The following is a 27217-nucleotide window of genomic DNA, read 5'->3' as shown; positions in this document are numbered from 1 at the left end:
ATAATTTTTAAGGAACTTGAAAATTTTTTAAAAAAATTCCGTAGAAAAATGCCTCTCAAATGGAACCCCTTCTATGGGGCCTATACGAAGACGTGTTCCCTCACATACGAAATTTTAAACCATTCCGGTGAATAATACTGCTAAAATCATCAAAATACCGAATATCTTTATGATTCGTTATACGGGTCCTATGCGAGGACATGGACGTGCATATGCTATTTTTTGTTATAATGCAGTACCCATTTTGTACTTCAAATACGAAATTTTGAAACAATTCCATTAAAAATTTCGATATATCATCAATAATCTTTTCTCCGATGGGAAAAATTCGTTTTCGGTAAAGCCATTGAAAGTCTGAAAAGTGTAAGAACCTACACCGCATCGGAAAGAAAATAGACTCAAAACGGCTAAAGAGTTGCTTTGCTTGGCCGAAAGTCGTGAACTGCCGAATTTGGGTCAGCTGAAAATATGCAACTTCGGTTGGCCACCAGAACTCAATTGCCGGCCATGGCGATGGTGTGGGCAGCCATAACAGCCGATGGTCGCTCTCCGCTCGTATTAATCGACCGTGGCATCAAAATAAATGCCGAATTTTATCGGGAAAATACTCTGGAGGGTGTATTAAAGCCTTTGGCACGCAAACCTTTTGGCCGCAGACATTGTACATTCCAACAAGACTTAGCACAATCGCACTCAGCACGCGCCACCCAAGAATGGTTTCAAATTAGGTTCTTGGCTACATTTCCAGCGCACAATACCCACCAAAATCTCCGGATACCAATCCGGTGGACTATTGTGTCTGGAGTATTTTGGAAAGCAAGGTTGGCACTACAAAATCCAAATTGTCGATCATCTTAAGCAAGCGCTTCGCCGGGAATGGGCCAAAATACCGCAGAGCAACATTCGGGTAGCGTGTGACGGTTTCATTGGTTCTTTCGTTTGAAGGCCATAATTCGTGCCAAAGGTGGCCAATTCGAACAAATATAAACTTATTCTAAAATTTACTTTAATTCAATAAAATTAAAAAACATGTAAAAATTGTGGCGTTTGACTTTGTTGCAGTTTTTTTTATCTCATGCGGTATATGTGCAAAATTTTAGCCTTCTATCTCAATTCGTAAGAAGGATAGCGGGATTACAACAGACAGACAGACGCACAGACATGTAGAGAGACAGACACCGCTAAATCAATACAGCATTTTACGCTGATCAAGAATATATTTACTTTCTTGGGTCTGACATGAGAATTTCGATGAGTTTCAAACGGAATAACGAAGCTAATATACCCTCCATAGCATGGAGAAGAGAGTTAAGTTTGGCCTGCCCGAAACTTTTATTTCCGCCAGCTGAGTCCATCTACATTGCAAGTAAAGGGAAAATGTAAAGAATATTTGCGTCGTCACCTGGCTGACGGCAAATATACTTCTAGACTTAAATTCACCTATAAACATGTGGAAAATTCATATATTAAAAACGTCTTTTCATGTGTCATTGGAAAAGGACACAATTGTTTATTAAAATACCAATTATGCCAAATGTGATCTTTGTCTAAAACCCACAACATTAAAATCTTTATAATTTTGACAGCCTTCAAATCCCTCTTTGTATTTGAAAATCCGTGTCTGGAATAAGATTCCGATTCACAAAATGTGAAATTTCTTAATTAGGGTTTATGCCGAATGGCAGGTTCAACATCAATATTACAAGAACATTTCTTCGAAGTTTTCACTGCTCCACCCAGAATAATAACTAAAATCATGATAATACAATACATCAACAATGCAGACTCACTCACACTTGTAACCCACATTCTAACATATTTACGTACACATGCATATATCTATGGCATTTCAAGCGAATCAGTAATCTAAAATTGTATGTCTATGAAGTTCTAAAAACTATCACAGATATGGTCTTTTAAGGACATTCACATGCAAATGGGTGTGTGTGTGTGTATTGGTAGTTGTGATTATCCATCATATCATTTATGTAACTGTCTGATACCATTATTCATAAAATGTATGTATCATTAGTCGTTTCGAGAGCGGTTGTTAACCCCCTTTTTTAATACAGGTGTTTAAACGTCATCATCATCCTTCACAGTTTTGTGCGGTGAGTTTTGACGGTTTGTTGAATATAATGGAAATTTTAATGACTACCGACCTACAAGAATGTACGTACTTTTGCAATAGTTCTGGCGTTGAAAAAGCGTACAACTAGCAGTGAATGCATACAGGTTTTTTTTTTTTTGAGAAACCAATGTACATGCAAAGAACACCAACAGGGAAATTGGTTTGAGGTATTTGTGGAAATTAAATTAAAAAGAATTCACTCTGAATACACATAGAAGCAAACGTAGTTATTCTTATTTGAATGCTGTTTCCCGAGAAAATTATATCAAACGTCTTTAAAAACGTCACGAAAACAATGGGGAATCTTATTATGACCAGTTAATGGGAACATACTGAGTTTTATTGGTCAATGTCCAATTTATACTAGCTCCCACACAAAGGGTACAATATTCGAATAATAACTCTAGTCAAATATTAGATAAGATTCAGATTTTCGTTAAACTTCGCATATTCCATGAATACAACAAGTAATAATCATAACTTTCATAAAATCTGAATAAATTCTCCAGTTCTCTTCAAACATTGCCCATTGTACTTATATTAGATATGTACTTATATTAGATCCAATGCGGTATTGGAATATGTCAGTCCAGTCTGTCGGGAGTTTTTCTATTCCTGAATAACCAAAATACAAATTTTCTACCTAATTGGTTCGAACATGACGTCCAGGCTCGTGAAATAACTGAAATCCGAGGTACATCTATATGATGGCTATATCAAAACGTGGACATAAAAGAAATTTTTCTGCAAATTATCAAAAGTTAACGAAAACGTGGCTTACTCTTTTACGTGTCGGCTATTGCAAAAATGATTCTTATAGTGATCCAGAGATATCTTTCAACTATTAAAACTCTTTTTTTAATGATGCAGAATATAGCTCAAAATATTGGGATCACGTTATGTATGACCAAGGCTATGCATACAACAAGTAAGCAAAGGCTAGAGTCGGGCAGAGCCAACCACCCACAACACTACAATTTGATGTAACGTTTTTGCAGATCTGAAAAATCCTTTGACTAGAATGAAGATGCACCTAAGCGCCATCCCCATATCTATTACATGGCTCCTCTTCTCAAATAATCATCATCATAGATCTGAATCCAATATTCTCCAAAAACATACGATCTCTTTTAGAAAGGCATCGGTATTTGATGAAACAGATGTTCGACATGCATACTGAACATAAGATGGAGAAGGAAGCGAGATAGACCCATAGTTCCTTTTTGTAAAGTACTGGTCGCACTTATTGCCCGATCGAGATGTCATGTTGCACAAATAATTCATTTGGCCCAAGGACGAACCCTATTAAAATTAGAGATAATCGGTGAAAATGTATATATGGCTCCCTCCCTCGTAATATGCATTCGACAACAATGATCTTTGGTACCAGATATCTTATAGAGCTCAGAAATACGTATGCCAAATTTTATTGAAATCGGCTAAGATTTGGATATAGCTCGAATATATATCCTTAATCCGATTTCAGGATTATTGTGTAAATAATAGCTAATATCAGCCCAAATGAGTGAATTTCGGGACGTACGTTTCCATTTGGTGGAACTCGGCTCTGATATATATTTTTTTAATATAATCCTTCTCGAAGTTATATCATGGACTCATGCGATGTTATTTGGTATAAAAGATTAATATGTCACCGTCAAATTTAGTGAACAACGATTCTGAATTGGATATGTCTCCTATATATTAATTCCTTCTGAATCCAAACTATAACTGCTCTAAAGCCAAATGTTGATAGGTGGTATGATATACTTCAAATAAATTATTTTGTTACGGGTGCTCCAATAAATATTAATAGTGGTGTAGGTTATCATATAGTCGGCCCCACCCGACTTTTGACTTTTCCTTACTGGTTTTTTAATTTGAGCCAATATTTTGACAGTTTATAGTGATGATTCAACTCAGTATTGTTTAGCAAATAATCATGAATAGGTTAACTTCAGAACAGCGCTTCCAAATCGTGGAAATTTATTATTTTCAAAATCAGTGTTCAATAAAAAATGTTTATATAACACTTCGTAAATGCTATGGTGCACATAATCGTCCGTCTGAGACCACCATAAAGAAAGACGCAATTTTGGTCTGCATTCACTCGTAAGGATGTCAAGTCACCGAATAGAATGAGAAGAGTGTGTACAGAAGAAAATATTGCGGTCGTTGTGGCCAATGTCGAAGAAAATGGCAATTTATAGATTCGTCGTCGTGCGCAAAAAGTAGTACTTTGTATATCGACTTAGTAAAAAAATATTTGGTTGCATCAGGATAATATTCCAATGAAAACATTATTTCGAGAAATGGACCGGTGAATTGACCGCCGTGTTCGTGTGACTTGCCTGTTTACGTAAACCAGCAACGGTAGACACTTCGGAGATCAGTATTTAAAGTGTCATTGCTGAAATACTTCCTTAAATGCTTGAAAAGAGGGTCGAAATTGGAAGTTCAAGTTCAATTACCTTTGTGTAAAATAGCTGTGGTGGCTATATGCCCGAAATTAATTTTAAATGTTAAATTAATGACAAGAAATTATCTGCCATTTCATAATCAGTCGTGTGTTTTATTCAAAAATTGAAATCAGCAACCTCTTAGAAAAATACCCTTTATAACATCCTATGTGTAGGACCAATATTTCGAGATGTTACATAATTTTTGTCCAACCAAAATTTTAATACCCCAAACACGTAGTGTTGCAGGGTATAAATATCAAAGAGAAAAGTTTTGCAAAACAAATTATCTTTCTCGAAATATGATAGTTTTATTACATTTATTTATGATATATACACTAACGAGTTCTCCTTATGTAGAAGTTGTACATTTAGTGTGATACATTATCACATATATACATACTGTTTCAAAAAGCTATTTTCCTGTTTTTATCTGATTGGTGCGAAGAATTGGTTTAACGCAAAACATACGATTGTAGCAAGTGAAGAAAAAAATTATATTATGCCTTACCCATATCTTAAAAAATATATAACTTTCTCATTTCTAGATTTGCACTCGCAAATACTGAAACGTTTTTTGATTCTTGGTATAATACAAAAATGCATAGTTAAATAGTTGTAATTTTTTGTTTTTCATTTCACTTGTTTGGTTTCATTTCACTTTTAACATTTTTCTCTTGTGTGCCTTACTTTAGTTATTCAGAATATTCAACGAAATGTTGAATCCACCATTTGCCGTTAAAATACTACAACGAGAATTTATCCAACTGCAAGCACTTAATACTAAGAGCATATTGCATAATGAGACCTAGACCAAATGATGGGAGATTATGAATTACACAGCGCATTTCTACCTAACCAATGTCTATACGTTGCGTCATTAACGATAAAATAAATATAATTGCGTTAATTAAGTTATAATAATGGAGGCGTTTTTTTCCTGCCTACTGCATTGGTGTTTGCTGAATCATATTAAAATATGTGGGTTGGCCGTAAAAGACGCGAGGGATGGGAAATATTTGTCGTATTAAAGTTTTTCTTATATTAATGAAATTAGGAACTTCTTCATTTCTCTATGTCTCTATGGACTCTAAAATATGTGTGTGCATTTGAAAACATAATAATGTTTAATTTGATTTTACTTGCTTGGCCAGAGCACTTGTGTCACTATACCATAACATTTTATAGTTTAGACATGTAACTGAAATTAAAATTACACTAAGCCACCATACAACAAATAGTAAACATAATGATGTTGGTATCCCTCAACAAAATCCGATAATTTTATTTATGACTATTAGGTTTGAACCTCTACATATACATACTCAAACCAGTAAGGAAAGCTCAAAAGTCGGGCGGGGCCGACTATATGATACCCTACACCACTATGCGTATTTGGAGAGCTTCCGTAACAAAAAAGTTTATGATGGGAATTTATGTGAAGTAGATCATACCGGGGGCCGGGGCCGACTATATGATACCCTACACCACCATGCGTATTTGGAGAGCTTCCGTAACAAAAACGTTTATATTGGGAATTTATGTGAAGTAGATCATACCAACTATGAACGAAATAACATTGGTGAATGGTATGACTTCGATTAGGATTATCTTAAAAAAATATTTATTGGAGCAAAAGATATTCCGCACCGAGTTTCACCATATGGTAAAATTCGGTAGAATATAAAAAAATATTTAATTAGGGGTTATATTACATATATGGTGAGCATTAACAGTTAAATCGCTTCATATCGAAGCAAAAAAAATTTGAACCGTTCTCGATTAAATTTGGTAGAGGTATTTTCGAGCAGTATCTGATGCCCGGCTTCAAATATCATTCTTGTGGAGTGCATATTACGCATTTGAGAGACTTTAACACCAAAACGGATATAACAAATATATATGGGAGCTGTAGCTATATCTGAACCGATTTTCACCAAATTTAAACATTAAAAAATTTAAACATTCGTTTCTAGGATGAATTCAGTCGGAATTGTCAAAATTCAGTCCATTTGGTCGGATATTAGCTATTTGGTGCACAATAAACTTGATATCAGATAAAGATATATATGGGAGGTATATCCTAAACTGATCCGATATCGATAAAATTTGACAGAGGTATTTTTGAGTTTCGTAAACTATCTGGTACCAACTATCATTCTTGTGGAGTGTATATTTCCCATGTAAGGGACTTAAAAAGCCAAATCGTATGAAACAATTATATGGAAGCTATGGCTATATCTGAACCGATTTTCGCCAAATGTGAAGTACTGTTTTCTATTATTAATTCTGTCGGAATTGCCGAAATTCGGTCCACTTGGGCTGATATTAGTCATTTGGTGCAGAAAAAACCTGATATTGGACAAAGATATATATGGGACGAATATCCAAATCTGAACCGATCTTGAAAAAATTGTAAACACTTATTTGTATATATATATATATATATATATATATATATATATATATATTATCCGATTTGGGGTTTAAACTCACTCACTCACTCACTAGTAATATTCATTCCACAACAATGATCTTTGATACCAGATATCACATACAGCTCTAAATCAAGTTTTGTCAAGATCGGTTCAGATTTGGATATAGCTCCCATATATAACTTCGTCCGATTTACCTTTTATTGTGTACCAAATGTCTAATATTTGTCCAAATGGGATGGAATTTGGCACTTACGACCGAATTGAATCTAGAAGCTAGTATGTCAAATTTGGTGAAGATCGGTTCAGATGTAGCTATAGCTCCCATATATACTCTTCATCCGATTTGTTATATTTGTTACCAACTGCTGTAATAAGCACTCCGTAACGACGATTTTCAGGGAAATATATCAAATACAGCTCAGAAATATCCTTGCCAAATTTTATCGAGATCGGTTCCGATTTGGATATAGCTCCCATATATATCTTTATCCGATTTCAAGTTAATTGTGCACCAAATGGGCAATACAAGTCCGAATTTAAAGATACAAATGCTTCGGCATATTCAGTCCTTTGAACTTTAAATTATAATTATAATCATAGCGTGTATGAACTTTTAATTTTTATGCGGAGCTCTACTAAATTAGCAAAGTGGTGTAGGGTATCATAAAGTCGGCCTCGCCCGACTTTAAGACTTTCTTTACTTGTATTTTTAAATCGGTAAGTGTAAAACTCATATGATATCATTTATCTCAATAATTTCCCATACTGTGCTAATAATTTATATATTTGTCTATGTATATCACAAATATAATTTCACTAATTCTACTGAGCCTTGTTATGGCATTATTTTCACATTTGGATTTAAATCATTTTGCAGTACCCAAATGCAAAATATATACATTCGTACGCGAACACACATACACAGATAAAATATTGCACACACACACGGACTGGTCAATTCAGTTGGCATGCGGTAATTTTATACGATGTTTATCTCTGTTGATTATTACAGGACTATTAGAGGATTTAATGTTGGCCTCATGATTTCGTACAGAAACAAAAAACTTTATATATATTCATATACAATTTAGTTATATTGAAAAATGTTGGTATTGACCAAATTTGGTTAGAGAATTATATATGATTTGTAGAAAATAAATTTTGCTCAATAAATTTAAAAATTGTTAACAAACAATTGTAGAACAATTAATTAAAAAATCAGAAAGCCACCTTCAACACCACCAACATTTCGAACAAATTTTACATTAAAAAAAAAAAACAGCAAGGAAAAGTCAAAAGTCGGGTGGGACCGACTATATAATACTCAACACCATTATGCATATTTAGTAGAGCTCCTGTAATGCAATAATTTATTTCAAGTAGATCACACCACCCATCAACATTTGGCTTTAGAGCAGTTATAGTTTGCTATAGAGTGCATGACATCACTTGGAGAATGGTACATTAAAAAAATTATATCGGAGCCGAGTTGCAAAAAATGGAAACGTTCCCGAAATTCACTCCATTTGAGCTGATGTTAGCCATTATTTGCACAATAAACCTGAAATCGGATTAGAATATATATGGGAGCTATATCCAAAGCTTAGCTGTTCTCGATAAAATTTAGCAAAGGTATTTCCGAGTTTTATGATGTACTTGCTTCTAGACTGAATGCGGTCGGATGTACCAAAATACAGGACTTTGTAACAGATATTGGTCATTTGGTGCACAATTAACCCGAAATCAGATGAAGATGTATATGGGACCTATATCGAAATCATAGCCGATCTCGCTAAAATGTAGGTAAATTCAGGTAATTTGAACCTATATTGGCCATTTGGCGCACAATTAACCAGAAATCGGTTGAAGATATATATAGGAGCTAATCCAAATCTGAACCGATTTTGACAAAATGTTATATACTTATTACTGAGCTGTATCTGATATCCGATACCGAAGACCATTGTTGTCGAATGCATATTACTACTGTGAGGGACTTAGAAACCAAATCGAATAAAACATATATATGGGAGCTATAGCTATATCTGAACCGATTTTCTCCACACTTGAGTTACTTGCTTCTAGACTGAATTTGGGGGATGTACCAAAATAAAAGTCATTTGGAAATCGAAATCGGTTGAAGATATATGGGAGCTATATTTAAATCTGATCCGATTATCGCCAATTTCAGTAGGGCGATAATAATTCTGATATCTGTTACCAAAGACCATTGTTGTCGAATGCATATTACTACTGTGAGGGACTTAGAAACCAAATGGAATATAACATATATATGGGAGCTATAGCTATACCTGAACCGATTTTTTCCAAACTTGATTTACTTGCTTCTAGACTGAATTTGGAAGATGTACCAAAATCATTTGGAAATCGGAATCGAAATGGATTGAAGATATATGGGAGCTATATTTAAATCTGATCCGATTATCGCCAATTTCAGTAGGGTTCGTCCTTGGGCCAAACAAATATTTTTTTTTGTTTTCACAAGAATAAATAGACGGACGGACGGACTGACTGTCCGGAAAGTGATTTTATGAAGATCAAAGATAACTATGGGTCTTTCTCGCTTCTTTCTCCATGTTACAAACAAATGCACAAAGACATAAAACCATTACAACTATGTGGTGTAGGGTATAAACATTTTTTCTCCATTTGCATTTGTGACTCTGAATGTGTGTATTAATGGTTTGTTTTTCTTTTTGTTTTCTGTTGTTACCTTAATGAGTATTAGTTAGGTTTAATTTCGGCATTTTTATACCGTGATCCGCATTGTTATAAATAAAACAATTATAATTAACAATAAGTGTAAATAGAAGGGAAACACACACACATACACGAACAAGGACAAGCGTAACAAAAAGTATTAAACCATTTATTACATCCAGGTGTTTTTGTTAGTTACTGCATTCTGTGTGTAAATATTATAATCATTAGTAATTGTTTTATTTCTTCGAATTGAAACATTAATGACCAAGGACATAAATAAATTACTGGTTTTTTTGAGTTATATTTTTTTATTCATAGTCAACACATGTGCAGAAAATATTAACTCATAATTCTTCAATAAAAAAAAAAACAGAATTGAACAGAAAATAAAAAAAGTTTGTTATGCCCTTGTTTGCAATTTCGTAATTCTCTGAGGCTTAAAGCCTTGAAGCGACACCCCTTTGTGCACATTTCAATTAACACATTTTTAATTTGAATTACTATTGTGTGGTTTAGACGAATAATGCCCTGGTAATTAATGGCAATGTAATGACTGGTACAAAAAAGAAAATAGTAATTAATAATGAACATTTTTTGCAAATAATGAAAAATATAATGGTCTCATAATGGGGAGTTTCGAATCAGAAAAATCCAACCTAAAGAAATTTCTCATGATATTTTTTCCTTTCTTTTGTTAATTATGTGTAGACCTTAACATGTAAATAGACAGTGATCAAATATAATGTTTGTAACAATTTCTTTGCATTAATATTTCAACAAATTAACAATAAATATAAAGTGCAGGAGAGATGTAGCAAAAGGTACTAAACATCTAAATTGGTACCATTTAGTATTATATGAACGGACGGAGTTAAAAACTTCAAATTTGGTATGAGAATCAACGAAGGTAAGTTTGATATGGTGGTTTCGAAAATGTGTGCTAAGTGTACGAACTGTACTTAATAATATTAAATTTTGAACCGTTTGGTTTGGAGTGAGGGGATTAAACTGGAATTTTGAAATTTTATATTGGTATACTGTTGGTGGTAGGTTTGTGATAAAGAGCTTGTCTTAGACTTGTGTACTTCAAGTGCACGAAAATTGCTAAATAAAACTATATTTGATATAATTTGGTATTGAGAGAACAGATAGTGCTTGAAATCTGAAATTTTGTATTATAGCCGCTCTTCATGTGTAGCCTGCACGTATGGAGGTACTTTCGGAAATATGTATTATAATTGTACGAACAGCAATAAATACTATTAAATTTGGTATTGGCTCGAGTTGAAACCACGAAATTTGATACATATGTCACTATTGGTGTCTGCGGTTAAGATGTTAAGGTCGTATTGCAAATATGTACTCCATTTTTCCGAAAAGTACTAAGTGGTAATAAATTGGATATTGGTACTAAATTAGGTATTGTGATAACTGTTGGTGTCAAGGATTGTGAAATGGAACGGTATTGCAAATTACTACTAAAAGTTTAGGAAAAGTACTAAATGTTACTAAATTTGGTATTGAGTGAATGTATGGAGCTGAAATTCCAAAATTTGATATTGAGGTCTCCAATGGTGGTTTTGCAAATGCGTGCTGTAACTATTCGAAATGAACTAAATGGTACAAATTTTAGATGAAGAATTTTACTCATATCGTGCTCGGTAAACTTAAAATTTAGAAAAGGTGTTAATTTCAATATTTTGAAACCTGAACCCGAAAATAATTTATTTGAAGTTTCTGAGGCAACTAATATATGGGAGGCATATCCAAGTCTGAATCGATTTTCACTAAATTTTACGGAGACATTGTTATAGTGTGAATGATATCAGTTCGGGAAGGATTATATTAAAAAAAAAAAAAAATATATATATATATATATATATATATATCGGATCCGAGTTCCACCAAAAATACGTCCCGAAATTAACTCCATTTAGGCTGATATTAGCCATTATTAGCAAAGTAACCCTGAAATCGGTCTCGCGATCTCGCTAAAATTTGGCAGATGTATTTCCGAGCTCTATAAGATATCAGGTACCAAATATAATTGTTGTGGAATGCATATTACGAATGTGAGGGACTTAAACAACAAATCGGATGAAACATACATGTGGGAGCTATAGCTATATCTGAACCGATTTTCAAATTCGATGTACTTGCTTCTAAACTGAATTCGGTCGGATGTACTTAAATTCAGGCCAGTTGGACTGATATTGGCAATTTGGTGCACAATTAACCCGAAATCGGTTGAATAGATATATGGGAGTTCTGTCTAGATTTGTACCGATTCTCACCAATTTCAATAGGATTCAAATTTTTAAACCAGAAAAATATTGTTTGGAAAATTTTATATCAATCGGATAATAAATGTGACCTGTATTATGCTCACAAGAATACATGAACAGACGGACTGATATGCAGAAATCCACTCAAAAAGTAAATATATGAAGACCCTCAGAAGTAACTCGCTTCCTTCTCCATGTTACAAACAAATACACAAAGACATGATACTCTTGCCACTGTGGTGTAGGGTATAAAAACCGTAAGTTCAACCGGGCTGAACTTTGAATACCCTCCACCATTTGGAAGAAACTTGCAGATTTTCAAAAAAAAAAAAAAATCCGTTATATTGGGGTCTATACGAAGACGTGAACCTGTATATGTGATTTTTGTCATAGGCCATTGAAATATTCAAATTCGAAACTTGAAACAATTCCGATGAATAATGTCGCAAAAACATTAAAATATCGAATACAGGGAGGCACCGTTATATGGGAGCTATACGAAGACCTGGACCTGCAATGTCAATTTCCTCTCACAGGCCGTAGTACCTACTACGAACTCTCATTTCGAAATGTGAAACAATTCCGGTCAATAATGTGGATGGAGGATTTTACTAATATCGTCCTCGGTAAACTTAAAATATAGAAAAGGTGCTAATTAATTTTGAATGAAATTATCGGAACTTAAAAACCTTAGACTCTGAAAAATATCTTGATGCGTTCACAAAAAAGTAAGTGCGGCCGGGCAAAAATGTGCAAAATTTCGAAAGTTGAAAGAATTCCGGTAAATAATATCGCTAAAATTTTCCATACCAAAAGTCCTGCAGAAGAAGCACACAGCGGATTTTTATCAACTTACTTCATTTTGTTCGGAAACTACAGTGATTTCTACAGACGGATCGACATGGAATTTTATGCCGATCAAGAATTTATATACTTGGTGGTGTTTAAAATGTATATTTTGAGGTTCGGAATGACAAACTTTATATACCCTCCATACTGTGGTGGAGGGTATACAAAAATCATGGTTCATAGCATTGTTGATAGCAAAATTGTTTAAGAATCATTGCGCGCAGATGCTAAAAAATAAATTTTTTTGCTATTTTTTATGTTAACAAATATTGAACCGCAAAATTATTCACTACTTAGTATGCAGATAAATATTAATTGTGTAATATTGGAACAACATTAGGAGGATTCTATCAAAGCCTATAAAAACAATTCTGGCAAGAACACAAAATGGCAAAAGTACAGCATCATCATGGCCTAACGTATGGAAGACTCAAAGGAACCAGCAAGATTTATTAGTTTTATCCAATCGATAAAATGCATGCCAATTAAGTCGTTATCAAGCTCTCAGCAATTGTTGTCATCTGTGAGGTTCCTTGGTAGTATGTGTACGAGGAAAAACTTTAGCTTTTCTACTCGACTCATTTTTGCTCTCTTTATGAATAATAAACTACCGAGAATGTAGCAATTGTTTTATATGGATGGGTAAGAAGAAGAAAAAAACTGTTGCTCCAAACACAACAATGCCAAGACAAGGACGCTCAAATTTGCAATGTAGTAAAAGTTAGCACAAGTGTAATCTGCTACATTTCTATGCTGACAAAGAGGAAAACAAGAAATGACTGCTTTTCCTCCCTGCAACACAAAACTCACAAAGGAATATAAAAGACGTTTGGTTGATTGTTTTTTGTAGGTCGTGTCGAACTGTTTATATTTATGTTTGTAGCATGTTAGCTGGCTACGTGTCTATATAGAGGGAAAAGTGAACATTCTACATGACAAGGACTGTGGCAACACGGTGCGGTAGGAAAAATAAGAATGGTGTAGCATCAAATGGCAAAAATTGTATTTTAAACGAGGAGAAATTGCTGTTTTTTGTTGGTTTGATTGCAAGAGATAAGCATGAAGAATTTATAAAGAAAATGTCAAATTGAATACGTCATTTTAATAATAATAGAAAAATAATTAAAATGGATCTTAGACATATTGTGAAAGAGTTTGACACATATATTTTCAAAATTTAAAAAAGAAAAGAAAAAAAAACACGAGGAAATCATAATATTTTCTGTTCTGGCCTGTGATGTAAAACCAAATGATTTCAAGATTGTCAAAATTTAACAAAGAAAAAAAAAAAAACACAAGGAAATCTTAATATTTTCTGGCTTGTGATGTAATAGCCAATGAATGTGCACTTTTTTGTGGGCACACTGACAACATTGTGTGTTCGAACTTTTTCCTTTTGATTGAATTCCTCATATTCAAAAGAGTAAATGTAATTAATTTGATTTTATTTTTCGAAATTAAAACAAAATGTTACTTTGACGATATTTTAAAATGACACCTAATGTCATCTGTTGTTGAACTTTTACTTGAAGTATACCATATACAGGGTGGGATGAAAAAACTTCAGACTGCTGTCATTTCTAAACCGCTCGTCCGACAGCTGTTAAAATTATTCCAGTGACAGCTCATTATATTGTTTACAAGCATACAAAAGTATTTGAATTTTCCAGAAAAAGTGTTATTCGTAATGGAACTCAAGCGTGATAGTGTGATTTCTTTATATTTGGCTGGAAAACCAAAAGTGCCTATCGTTAGAGCACTCCAGCATTTAAATGTGAATAAATCTTTTGTACCAACGCTCGTTACCATGATACTGGCAGCGTAGCCCAACATCAAGGAAATGGATGGCAGAAAGCAGCAACATCAGTAAAATAGTAAATAAGCTACTTGGTCGAAACCCGCGTCGCAGTGGCCGGACGTGAGCTCGGGGTGAAGCCATTGAAATTCCAAAAAGTGCAAGAACTTACACCGCAATAGAAAGAAAATTGACTCAAAAGAGCTAAACAGTTGCTTCGCTTGGCCAAAAGTGGTGAACTTTCGAATTTGGTTTTCTCCGACAACATTCGTTGTCCAGCAGTTTGTAAACAAACAAAATGATCGTGTTTATTTGCCACCTTCGGCTGGCCTCCAGAACTCACGAGCCGGCCATGGTGACGATGTGGACCGCCATAACAGTCGATGGTCGCTCTCCGCTCATATTAATCGACCGGCATATATTGTGGAGGGTGTATTAAAACCTTGGGCACGCTAACATTTTGACCGCAGACCTTGGACATTCCCACAGGAGTCAGTACCATCGCGCTCAGCACGCGCCACCCAAGAATGGTTACAAAATGAGGTTCCTCGCTTCATTTCCAGCGCACAATGGCCACCAAAATCTCCGGATACCAATCCGTTGGACTATTGTGTCCGGAGTATTTTGGAAAGCAAGGTTGTCATTAAATAATACCAAAGTGTCGATCACCTCAAGCAAACGTATCGTCGGGAATGGGCCAAATTACCGCAGACCAACATTCGGGCAGCGTGTGACGGTTTCATTGGCTTTTTGAAGCCCATAATTCGTGCCAAAGGTGACCAATTCGAACAAATCTAAACTTATTCTAAAATTTGATGCTATTTCCGACATTGTTTGCTTTCATTTCATAAAATTAAAAAAAAAAAAATGCAAAATTTATGGTGTTTGACATTGTTGCAGTTTTTTATCTCACCCTGTAATGTCGCTAAAATTATCAAAATACCGAATATAGGGAGGTATCGTTATATAGAGGCTGTCCGAAGGCGTCGACATGCATAACTTATTTGGGTAATCAGTTGCAGTACCCGTTAAGATCTTCCAATACGAAATTGAAAAAATTCCGCTTTATAATGTCAATAAAATCATCATAACACGGAATATTTAGAGGTACCGCTATATATGACTATACGAAAACGTGGACCGACAAGACATTTTTTCAAAATTAACCTTCCTACAGACAAAATACATTTGTTAGCAAAATTTTAGGAGTCTATCTCAATTCGTTCGAAAAATAGCAACAAACAGATAGAGGGGAGGTCAACGGTCAATCGACTTAGAATTTTACGCTGATCAAGAAGATACATACTTTGTGGGGTCTGACACGAGTATTTTGAAGAGTTATAAACAGAATGATGAAGTGATTATTCCCTCTTCAGTATGGTGGGGGGCTTAAAAGTGAACACATAGTATACAAATGGCGGTATACGAGTAGTATTTGGTACATTTTATCACCTTTTCGATATACATAATGTCCAAAAATCACTTTGCAAAGGGGTATACCAAATGTACTCGTATAGCTGTACTTGTTCACTAAAACCAATGGAATAATATTCAGCATATGATAGTCATTTTCGTTTTATTTTACTATCTAATATCCTCGCATACAGTGTTAGAATCGTCTATAAATTTTTGTACTCTTCTAGAATAATCTTATATATAAAACAAGTAAAAGAACATTAAGTTTGGCCGGGCCAAACTTTTAATACCCTCCACCTTAGGGTAAAGGAATCATTAGAAGAAATGTGGCAAAAACCATTAAAATGCCGAATATTGGGTGGAACCGTTATATGGGTGCTATACAAAATCGTGGACCTATACATGCAAGGTTTCGCCAACGGAGCTAGAACCCATTATGACCTACAAATACCAATTTTCAGACAAATACGTGAAAAAATGTAGCAAAAATCATTAAATTACCGAACATCGGGAGGTACCTTTATGTGGGGGCTATACCAAAACGTGGATCTATAATTACAATTTTCAGAGAAATTCGTGAAAAAAATGTGTCGAAAATCATCAAAATACCGAATGTTGGGAGGTACCGTTATATGGGGACTATACCAGAACGTGGATATATCTCATTTTTAATACCAATCATCCTAGACACAATACCAATTGCTCTGCTAAATTTTGGCGCTCTACGTCAAATAATGTGGGCTGTATCGTGATTTCAACAGACAGACGGACAGACAGACAGACGGATATTACAAACGGAATGACAAAGTTAATATACCCTCCTTTCCAAGGTGGAGGGTATAAAAATCTAATAATTATCGTATCAGCTTACACCATAAAATGTAAAGGCGCTATTTTGGTCTTTGGTAACATTTTAGTACCATAAACCCATTTATATTACCACAACATTTTGAATTTTACGAAAACAGGCAAAAATACAGAACTTTTTTCTTGTTGTGTATTAAATATTATTTGATCGTTTTTGTACTCTTATTTATACGAATTTTCATTTAGTGTGTTTTTATCAGAGTCGAATCCACATACTACCTCCTCACATAAACACGTGGCCTAGAACTTTTTGTAAGAGTCTCCAAAAGTTCAGCCTTATCACATGACTTCGCACCAATCAAATAGTGCCCAATATTTAAAAAAGTTTTGACAATATTTTTTTTCTCAATGTAAACATTTTTCACTTATTTCTTACATCATTTAATTAATCAAAAGAGAAAGAGCTGTATAACAATTTTTTTTTTTTCAATTTTTCTTTTAGTTCAATTTGAGAAAATAAAAAACGAAAATGATTGTGCCGCTATTTTTTCCGCTCTGTTATTTGCATGGAATATCCCTTAAACACTGAATGAAAAACCAAATCATTGTCTAACGTCATTTTAAATCCCATCAAAAGCTTAAAATGAATTTACAACAACAATTTTATCCCTGCGCTATCTTATTTTTTTTTTTTTTGCTTTTTTCCATAAACAAATACGCTGGTGTTCTGTGTGTAAACTGAAAACCAGGTTATAACAAAATTTTCACATTGCAACGACAACAAAAATTAAGAGACCTTACTATGATTGTGAACAAGCACAATACACAAACCTAAACCCAGTTTGTTTTTTGCCCCCTTTTTCTGTTGGTTTATTCAACAATGTTACGCCAAACTGTCGGTTCTTGTGGTGGGTTGGTGGGAAAGGATACAAAAATCGAGTCACAAATCTCTGAAATGGAATATTTTTTCCTATTTTCTTTATAAGAAAAAAATACTATAAAAACATGATCCAATTTTATCGCTGTGTGTTTTTAATTTGTTTCGCTAAAACCAACCATGACTTAGTGTCTGATTTTGTCGAGATGGCGTGGTACTCTTTTCGGTGTTGGGGGAGTAGACGATAACATAGTGGTTTCTCTGTTGGTATGTTTTTTCGTAGATTTTAAGAGGTAAGGACACAAAAATGTTCTCTATAAGATTTTAAAATCTAGATTTTTTTTTGTTTTTTTGTCAACCAATGACAACAATTTGAGGTGAAATGAAAAGCGAACAATTTTAAATTCATTTTGAAACAAGTAAGCAAAGACTATCGTCGTGCGGGGCCGACCATGTGATACCCTACAACACTACAATATGTTCGAAGCCTCCTTATATCATATATAATAATGTCAAAGAGCCCGCCCAGAGATTACCCTTAGTTTTTTGAACTGGAGAATTTGACCAAGTGTTGTTAAATAATCAAAACAATTTCACACAAAAGTTGTGGTCCATTTTACAGTCATCCAAAATGCTAGACTTCTTCCCTGTCTTTAACTCTCTTCTGATGCGAAATTCCGTGTCGATTAGTTTTCAATTGTGGCCTATAGAGCGACTACAAAATTAGAAAAAATTAAATTTTTTTAGTTTAGTGATCTTTTAATGTATTTGCGTTTTGACTGGGATTGAAAATATTCACGGTTTAGTGGAAATTTTCCAATTTTCTTACATAAAAGTTAGGGTCTATTTTACCCGCTAATTAATGCCCGATGGCCGCCCAAATTGGTAGGTTTCTGCCCACTCCTAAACTCTAACTCCATGTAAATTTTCGCGTCGATTGGCTCATCGTCATACTAAAAAACAGATTTCGAGGAATACCTTAAGAAAAGTTGTAAAATTTTTATAATTTTTTTCAATAGTGGACAGAAATCCATTTTTTGTATCTTGGTATTTGATCATAATATTATAATAATTAATAATTTTTCTAAAAAGTAAATATATATTTATTTAAAATCTTTAATATAGGATTGGTACCTTTTACTTACTTCAAATGCCATATTTAAAACAAGTCCTATGAAATGAGGGGCTAAAATCATAAAAATACTAAGCAACTGGTTTTGCCTTTAACAGCGATTAAATAAAATCATAGACCTAAATATATAATTTTTGCCAGGGGAACTGGTACCTCTTATTAGCTCTGTATGAGGGTTATATTTATACAGTCCATCTTCGAACTATTTGCCTGCAGACAAAATACTGCTGTGTACAAAAATTTACCTTCTTAACGCAAGTCATCTGGACTCTAACGTAATTGTAAGGGAGGGATGGACCGATGGACGACTTCGAATTTAAAACTGAATAAGAATATATATACACATGTGCTATAGTATGAAAAGTATATTATGTTATTTATTCCGTTTGTAACCACTCGAAATAACATTTTTAGATCCCACAAAATCTATATTCTTGATCAGCATAAAATTGTATGTCTATTTAGCCATGTTCGTCTTTCTGTCTGCCCTTCTGTTTATATCGCTATAGTTTCCGAAGGAAATAGGTTTACAAAATTTTGTTGAGATGCTTTTTAGGTCCGTAGAAATTTGTTTGATATTGAAAATGGGCCATAAAGGTCCACATTTTCATATAGCCCCCATATAACTCTATCGCCAGATTTAAGGTGTATTTTATTATTATATATGTATTATTATTTTATTAATATTTTTTACAGACTTCGGTGCAAATTTTCAGTTTGTGTTCCCTCTGTAAAAGAAACAATTTTGCAAAGAACTGTTTATATAGGTCTGGAATTTGTTATATTCTTGATATAACTGTACCTCCCCATATTCGGTAGTTTAATGATTTTAACGATATTATCTGATGGAATTGTTTCAAATTTGTTATTGTAAGTTCATAAGTAAGTTCACAATAATGGGTGCCAGAGCCTGTGACAGAAAATTGGGTTTGCAGGTCCAAGATATTTTTCTGCAGGCATGTCATGTTCGAAAATTCGCAATATTGGTCCACGGTATCGAGTATCCCTTAAATAATGGTATCTTTCGTTCAAATTCGCTATTTAGAATCCGTATTGTGATATGCTAATGCTGGAATATACAGGGTGAGATGAAAAAACTGCAAACAAATTCAAACTGCTGTCATTTCTAAGCCACTCGTCCAACAGCTGTTAAAATTATTCCAGTGACAGCTCATAATTATATTCTTTACAAGCGTTCAAAAGAATTTTGGTGCGAATTTTTCAGAAAAAAGTTTTTCGTGAAGTTATTCAAGCGTGATAGTGTGAAATCAGCAACGTCAGCAGAAAAGGTTTGAAAAGTAAAGAAGCGACTTGATCAATGGTAAAGCCATTGAAATTCCAAAAAGTGCAAGAACTTACACCGCAACAGAAACAAAATAGACTCAAAAAAGATAAAAAAAGTAGCTTCGCTTGGCCAAAAGTGGTGAACTGTCGAATTTGGTTTTCTCCGACAACATTCGTTGTCCAGTAGTTTGTAAACAAACAAAATGATCGTGTTTATTTGCTAAAAAGGCCAGCTGAAAATGAAAATTCATTCAATAAAACTTAAAAAAAAAACATGTAAAAATTATTGAGTTTGACTTTATTGCAGTTTTTTTTTATTTCACCCTGTATATATTATTGATCAGTATAAAATTCTATGTTAATTTAATGATTCCTTCTCTTCAAAAAACTCCATATATTGCATGATAATCCACAAAAGCAGTTTATTCTGAATACTTTACCCTCTAGAAGAGTATTGTCTATATAGGTCCACGATGTCGTATAGCCTCCATATAACGGCACCTCCCAATATTCGGTATTTTGAAGATTTTAGCTACATTTTTGATGGAATTGTTCAAAAATCCATGCAAGAAGTTCATTCTGAGCACTGAAAGAGAAATGTCTATATAGGTCCTCGATATTGTATAACCCACACACAATGGTACCCTCGATATTTTGTATTTTGACGATTTTTGGGGACATTATTCATCATCATTGTTTTAAATTTCGTATATAGAATTCCTAATGGGTACTACAGCCCATGACGAAAAATTGCGTGTGCAGGCCCACGACTTCGTGTAGCTCCCATATAATGGTATCTCTCGATATTCGGTATTTTGATGATTTTATGGACATTATTCAAAGGAATTGTTTCAAGTTTGGTATTTGATGTTCGTAATGGACGCTACAGCCTATGACAGGAGATGATCTGTGTAGGTCCATGTCTTCGTATAGCCCCCACATAACGATACCTCCCGATATTCGGTATTTTGATGATTTTAGCGACATTATTCAGCAGAATTGTTTCGAATTTGGTATTTCAAGTTTGTAATGGATACGACAGCCTATGACAGGAGATTGTCTGTTCAGGTCCACGTCTTCGTATAGCCCCCATACAACGGTACCTCCCGATATTCGGTATTTTGATGATTTTAGACACATTTTTCAATGGTATTGTTTGAAAATTCACACAAGAAGTTCATTATCAGTACTTTACCCCCCGGAGGAAAATTTTTTATATAGGTCCACGATATCAAATATCCCTCATATAACGATATCTACGATATTCGGTATTTTGATGGTTGAAGCCAAATTTTTCGATTGAATTGTCTGAAAATCCACACAAGGAGTTCCTTCTGAGTAATTTACCCCTGAAGGAGAATTTTTATATAGAAAAACGATATCTTCAAACCCCCACGCAACGGTAACCCCCCCCCCCCCCCTCCATATTAAGTATGTTGACGATTTTATCGACATTTAAGTTCGTAATGGATACTGCAGCCTATGACAAGAAATTGTGTATGCAGGTCTACATCTTCGTATAGCCCTCATATAACAATATCTCCTGACATTCGAAATTTTGATGATTTTTTAAATATTATTCACCGGAGTTTTTTCAAATTTCGTATTTGAAGCTCGTATCAAATTTACTCAAAGGAACCTAATTTTTTTACTATTATAACTAGATTTATTGAATCTATACAAATTCCATATTTTTTTTTTTTCTTCTGCAGAGACCATTTTAAACAATAAACCACAAAACTTTGAAATACACTTTTATTTGTTTCAACTGAAAAAAACTTTGTCTTCAACTTATTTATTTATTTATAAAAAAAAATACCAGACTTGTATTGGTTTGATAATGTGAGCGACGGTTGGTTGTAATTTGCTTACAAATCCAATCTAGGTATGTAAAATGAAAACCAAAAAGTAAATTGATTTTGAGGTTTTGATTGAGAAAACAGATGTAAGAACAACAAAATGAAATAAATGCTCAAGTGGTTGTTTTAAATTGAGCTTCATTTCAGGGAATTTGGTTTGCCCCTGAGATGTTGGAGAATAAACATTCAATATACCCGAAAAAAAAAAACAGCAGGCAACCGCAAATAAGAGAATGGGTGTAAGCAATTAGTCTGTTTGTATATTATATTTGCAGTTCAATTGAACCTTATGGGAAGATTGGACACACACATATACATATATATTGTGATTTCACTTCACCGCATCACAACAAAGCAGAACATTTAGACAGAAAGCTTTACAAAGTTATGTCGTATTTGATATAAATTAGGGAATTAGAGTTTAGTTATTTAAGCCTGATTAAAAACTGGAATATTTGTGCCCCATTAAAACGGGACTACTGCATTTTAGTAAAATATTCGGATTAGTAAGGATTTCTAAAGAAATATTAAATATGGCCCACGAAAACAAACACCATAAAACTTTAAATATTTGTTATGTATAAAAAATTAAATTTGTAGAAGCTGTGAGAAAAACATACATTTTTCTAGCAAATTTGACTGAAAATATGAGAATTAATTTAATTTTTTTTTCATGGTTACAAAATTATATTTGTATTCTCATGAAAAGAAATACCTTTGTAAACATTCAAAAAATATATTAGATATCAGTTTTGACAGGACAATTTGCTAAAATTTCAAACTCAACTAACAATTTACTAATACAAGTGCAAAGGGTAACCGTTTAATTGTTCTAAGAAAATTGTGAAACTTAATTAAATACTATCCCGGAGGGCGTAGAAACTGCTAATGAGCCGGTGAATAAAAAACAATGTACATTTATAAAATTAATTTAACACTGTTGAAGGGTATGCATTTGTTTACAAGCAATGTGAGAAATAGCAACGCCCACATAAAAATATTTTTGAAATTTGACTTACTCTAAGCTACCCACATCTTTAGGAATAATTAAAATGTCATAGTTTGGAGTAAATATACTGTTTATCTAAATTTCTACTACAATTCGTGGAAATATTTTCAACAATTTAAGAATTGTTATGAGTGTAGGTCAAATAGTTTTTTTATACCCTACAACACTATGTGTTGGGGGTATTGCAAATTTGATTGGGCCAAAAATTATCTAAAGCCTCGAAATATTGGTCCAAGACGTATGATGTCATATATGGATCTTTCTATATCGCAGAGCTGAGTTGATCTAGATAGGTGAGTCCACCCGTCCGTCCGTCCATTTTAATTTGTAATCTTGCTACAGGTCGCAATTATGGCCCGATCCTCCTAACGGATATATAGCAAAATATAAAATTTAAGAAAATGGCGAAAAAAAACATACCAATAAAAATTTAATATTTTTTGTTACATTTTTTAAATTTTTGTTATATATTTTATCGGATATGGATTTTCCTATCAAGCCGAGCTGAGCTGATCTAGCTGTGTTTGTCCTCCTGTCTGTCTCTCCGTCTGTCCATGTTTAATGGTAATCATGCCAGAGGTCGCAACTAATGCCCGATTAATGTCTATACTGTTTGGAGATGAGCGCAAAATATTTAGGGGTCGAAATTGGCCAAAAAAGAAACATTTCCTGTTTTTGCAGTTGTTCTATAGACCAATCGATTCGCATTTGTAATAAATTTTCACCTCACAACAGTATGTGTTAGTTGGATTAGAATCAGAAGGCTTTTGCTTTACAAGATTTTCGCAAAAAAATACGGTTTAAAATTGACTAAAAAACTAAAAATTGTCCAGATTTTGCAGTCGCTCTACAGTTCTCAACTAAGAACCAATAGACATGGTATTTGTTATAAGGTTAGAGTTTAAGACATCGCTGGAGCCTAGTATTTTGAATAATCTTTGGATTGGTGAAATATGTGAAAATATACCAAAATTAATTAAAACACAAATACATGAAAGGTGCGCCTCTGGCCTTTACATTGATGCTGATTTCGAAAAGTACAGTTCGCATTTATTGCCCGATCCAGATGGAATTTTGCGAAGATCAATTGTTTGGCCCAAGGACCCTATTGAAATTGGAGATAATCGGTCAAAATTTAGATATAGCTCCCATATATATCTTCGTCCGATTTGCCTTTTATTGTGCACCAAACGTGTAATATCAGTCCGAATTGTATGGAATTTTGCATATACACCCAAATTAGTCCTCAAAATAAGTATACTAAATTTGATCGAAATCGGTTCAGGTATAGCTTTAGCTCCCGTATATATTGTTCATCCGATTTGTTATTTTTGTCCTCCGCAGCTGTAATATGCACAATATTTGGGAAAATATATCAAATACAGTTCAGAAATACATTTGCTAAAATTTAACGAGATCGGTTCAGATTTGGATATAGCTCCAATATATAACTTCGTCCGATTTACCTTTGATTGTGCACCAAAACGTCTAATATTTGTCCAAATGGGATGGAATTTGGCACTTACGATATAGATATAGCTATAGCTTCAGATATAGCTTCCATATATATTGTTCATCCGGATTGTTATATTTGTTACCCACAACCGTAATATGCACTCCGTAACAACGATATTCAGGGAAATATATCAAATACAGCTCAGAAATATCTTTGCCAAATTTTATCGAGATCGGTTCAGATTTGGGTATAGCTCCCATATGTATTTTTATTCGATTTTAAATTATTTGTGCACCAAATGGGCAATACAGTCCGAATTTAAAAGATACAAATGCTTCGGCATATTTGGTCCTTTGAACTTTCACGGCGTTCGAAATAATGTCTTAACCTCCAAAGATGAGTGACCGATTTTAACACCCTCCATCATAGTATAGTTGAGGCCAATTTAGATCGACGTTTTGGTATAGTCCTCATATAACTGTTCCAAAAGATTTAAAATGTTTTGGGCGTTTTAGTCACGATTGTCTTCCCAGTATTTACGAAAGATCCTTGCAGAGAACCATCTTAATAAATCGAACTTTTGGAATATTCCCATAAATCCCAATACTTTCACGATTTTAGCCACACTTTTCACCGGAATTGTCTTTAAATTGGATGCTTGCAGATAGTAATAGGCGCTCACTTCCTGGTATAGCTCCCATATAACTGTACCTCCCGATATCCAGGATTTTTAAGATTTTAGCCAAATTCTAAAGTAGAAATTGGGTTCGCACTGTCTACTCCTTCCAATGACAGAAACTTATCTATATAGGTCCTCATTTTCACATCACATTCATATAACTATACATCTATACATTCAAGATTTTAGCCACATTTTTCATTGAAATTATTTCACATTTAATGTTTGGAATTCACAGTTGGAACTTTCTGCTATAATAGAAAAGTGCCTATACAGGTCCACGGTTTCTTTCATTTTAGATTTTTAGCAAATTTAATAAAATGGAAGAAGAATATCACTGATAACATTTACATAATACATTTGTTAAATTTACATCACTTAATTTTTGTGGAAATTTGGATTATTTGCAAAATATTTAATCTCGAATTTACACTTTTAGTAAGAGCTTACTTATGAAATTCATTAAAGGTCCATTTTTCTACTGTGGAGTAAATATTTGTTTATTAAATTTTTTTATTTATTTATTTGTTTTTTTTTTTTTTTTTTTGCCTAAACTCTGTTGTGATCTGCTACATACGTTTATGTATTTCATGAATTGTTAATGTAAAGGCCAATAAAAAACTTACATTATTTAATTTGCAGCTTAAATCCTTTAAAAATCCAGTTTTTAATACTTTGTTGTAAAGCAAAAATTTCGTTTTAAATTAACTACACATGTATGCGTTGGTATTTCAATTTTTTTTTTTCGCTTTAACTTTGAGCAAAAACACTTGATGTTAATTATTATTATTATATATATATATATATATTTATATGTGTATATCCTGCAATGATTGTTGTTGCTACTGCATGTGGTTTATTCAATTGGATAACATTTGTCAACGTATTTTTGTTATTGTTGTTGCACTGTTTTTGCTATTGGTATGTTGTATGCCACACAATGCAGGTCAATTAAATGTGCATTAAAAAATATACATGTGTGTGTGCACTATTTTTAAAATATTTATGGTTGTTATTTTTTACAATTTTTTCTTTGAGAGCAATTAAACGTAATTTGTTCAAATTTAAATTTTAAATTTATTTTCCAAGTAATAGGAAATATATATAATTTACGAAACACATTTATTGTAGAGATTACTTGTTTCAATATTTTTTTTATAAAAAAGTAGTTTTGTTGCTACACATATTTACTATGCATTTTTTTATGCGGGTTTCAAATTTATATATCTTACTTTGCACTTTAGATTAACATACTTTTTTCCACAATTTTTATTGAATTTTTTCCTCCTTTAATTTATTTTCTTGTTGATTTGTTTGTGTACATGTGTCTAACAAGGACTTGACAGGCAAACGCCGAGCAACACGTTGTTGACACAAAGACCGCCTAACAAAGACTAATATCACAAGACAACACGCGACAGGCTACATTCAAAACACGCAATCAAAAATGTGTGCTCTTTTGCCAGGAATAATCATAACAGAACTACCAATCAGCCGACCGAACGAACATTTGTACTCATAAAACACAATCACCCTCACTTTTGTGTGTTTGAGTTGTGATACTCTCCGTATGCCGTGCCACAATGCTTGGTCGTTGATGCTACTCCAGTCGTCGAATCAACATCACAACCACCCAAAATTATTGCATTTAGTTCAAAGGAGCAGATTGCCGTCGCCAATGTGTGTACCAGGGGTCGTGCACGTTGTTGCACTGATGATATGCCTGCTACTGGCTGGTCCGGTTGGTCTGATGTTGATAATAATAAAGATGATGATGTTCCCATTGAAATATCATGCAAGTCAGTGAAGAAAAAACACAAGTGCGCTCATACGCACACACACACACAAAGTGTAAACATAGGCTAACTGGGGTTTCCAATTAGCAGCAAAACATCATAATTTTTCCTCTCTCAAAACTCCCACTCATACTTTTCCACATAATTCTCTTTGCTCTCATGCTTTTTAACATTTTCGGAGTAAATGTTTTGAATGAAATTCTCATTTCTCAACAGTCTCA

General features: G+C 33.7%; 1 protein-coding gene across 1 annotated transcript in view; it reads right to left on the bottom strand.

Annotated features, from left to right (window-relative positions):
* The window catches only part of LOC101896860 (connectin), a 176550-nt gene extending 149597 nt beyond the window's left edge, over positions 1-26953 (bottom strand). Inside the window, exon 1 of the mRNA XM_005176527.4 lies at positions 25827-26953. The gene's annotated coding sequence lies outside the window, so the exon portion shown is untranslated. The remainder of the gene's footprint in view (positions 1-25826) is intronic.
* Positions 26954-27217: the final 264 nt, after the last annotated feature.

The sequence above is a fragment of the Musca domestica genome, unplaced genomic scaffold, assembly GCF_030504385.1.
Source record: "Musca domestica strain aabys unplaced genomic scaffold, Musca_domestica.polishedcontigs.V.1.1 29, whole genome shotgun sequence".
NCBI lineage: Eukaryota > Metazoa > Arthropoda > Insecta > Diptera > Muscidae > Musca > Musca domestica.
Note: the sequence above shows the minus strand (reverse complement) of the source record. Positions and strands in the feature narration are given on the sequence as shown.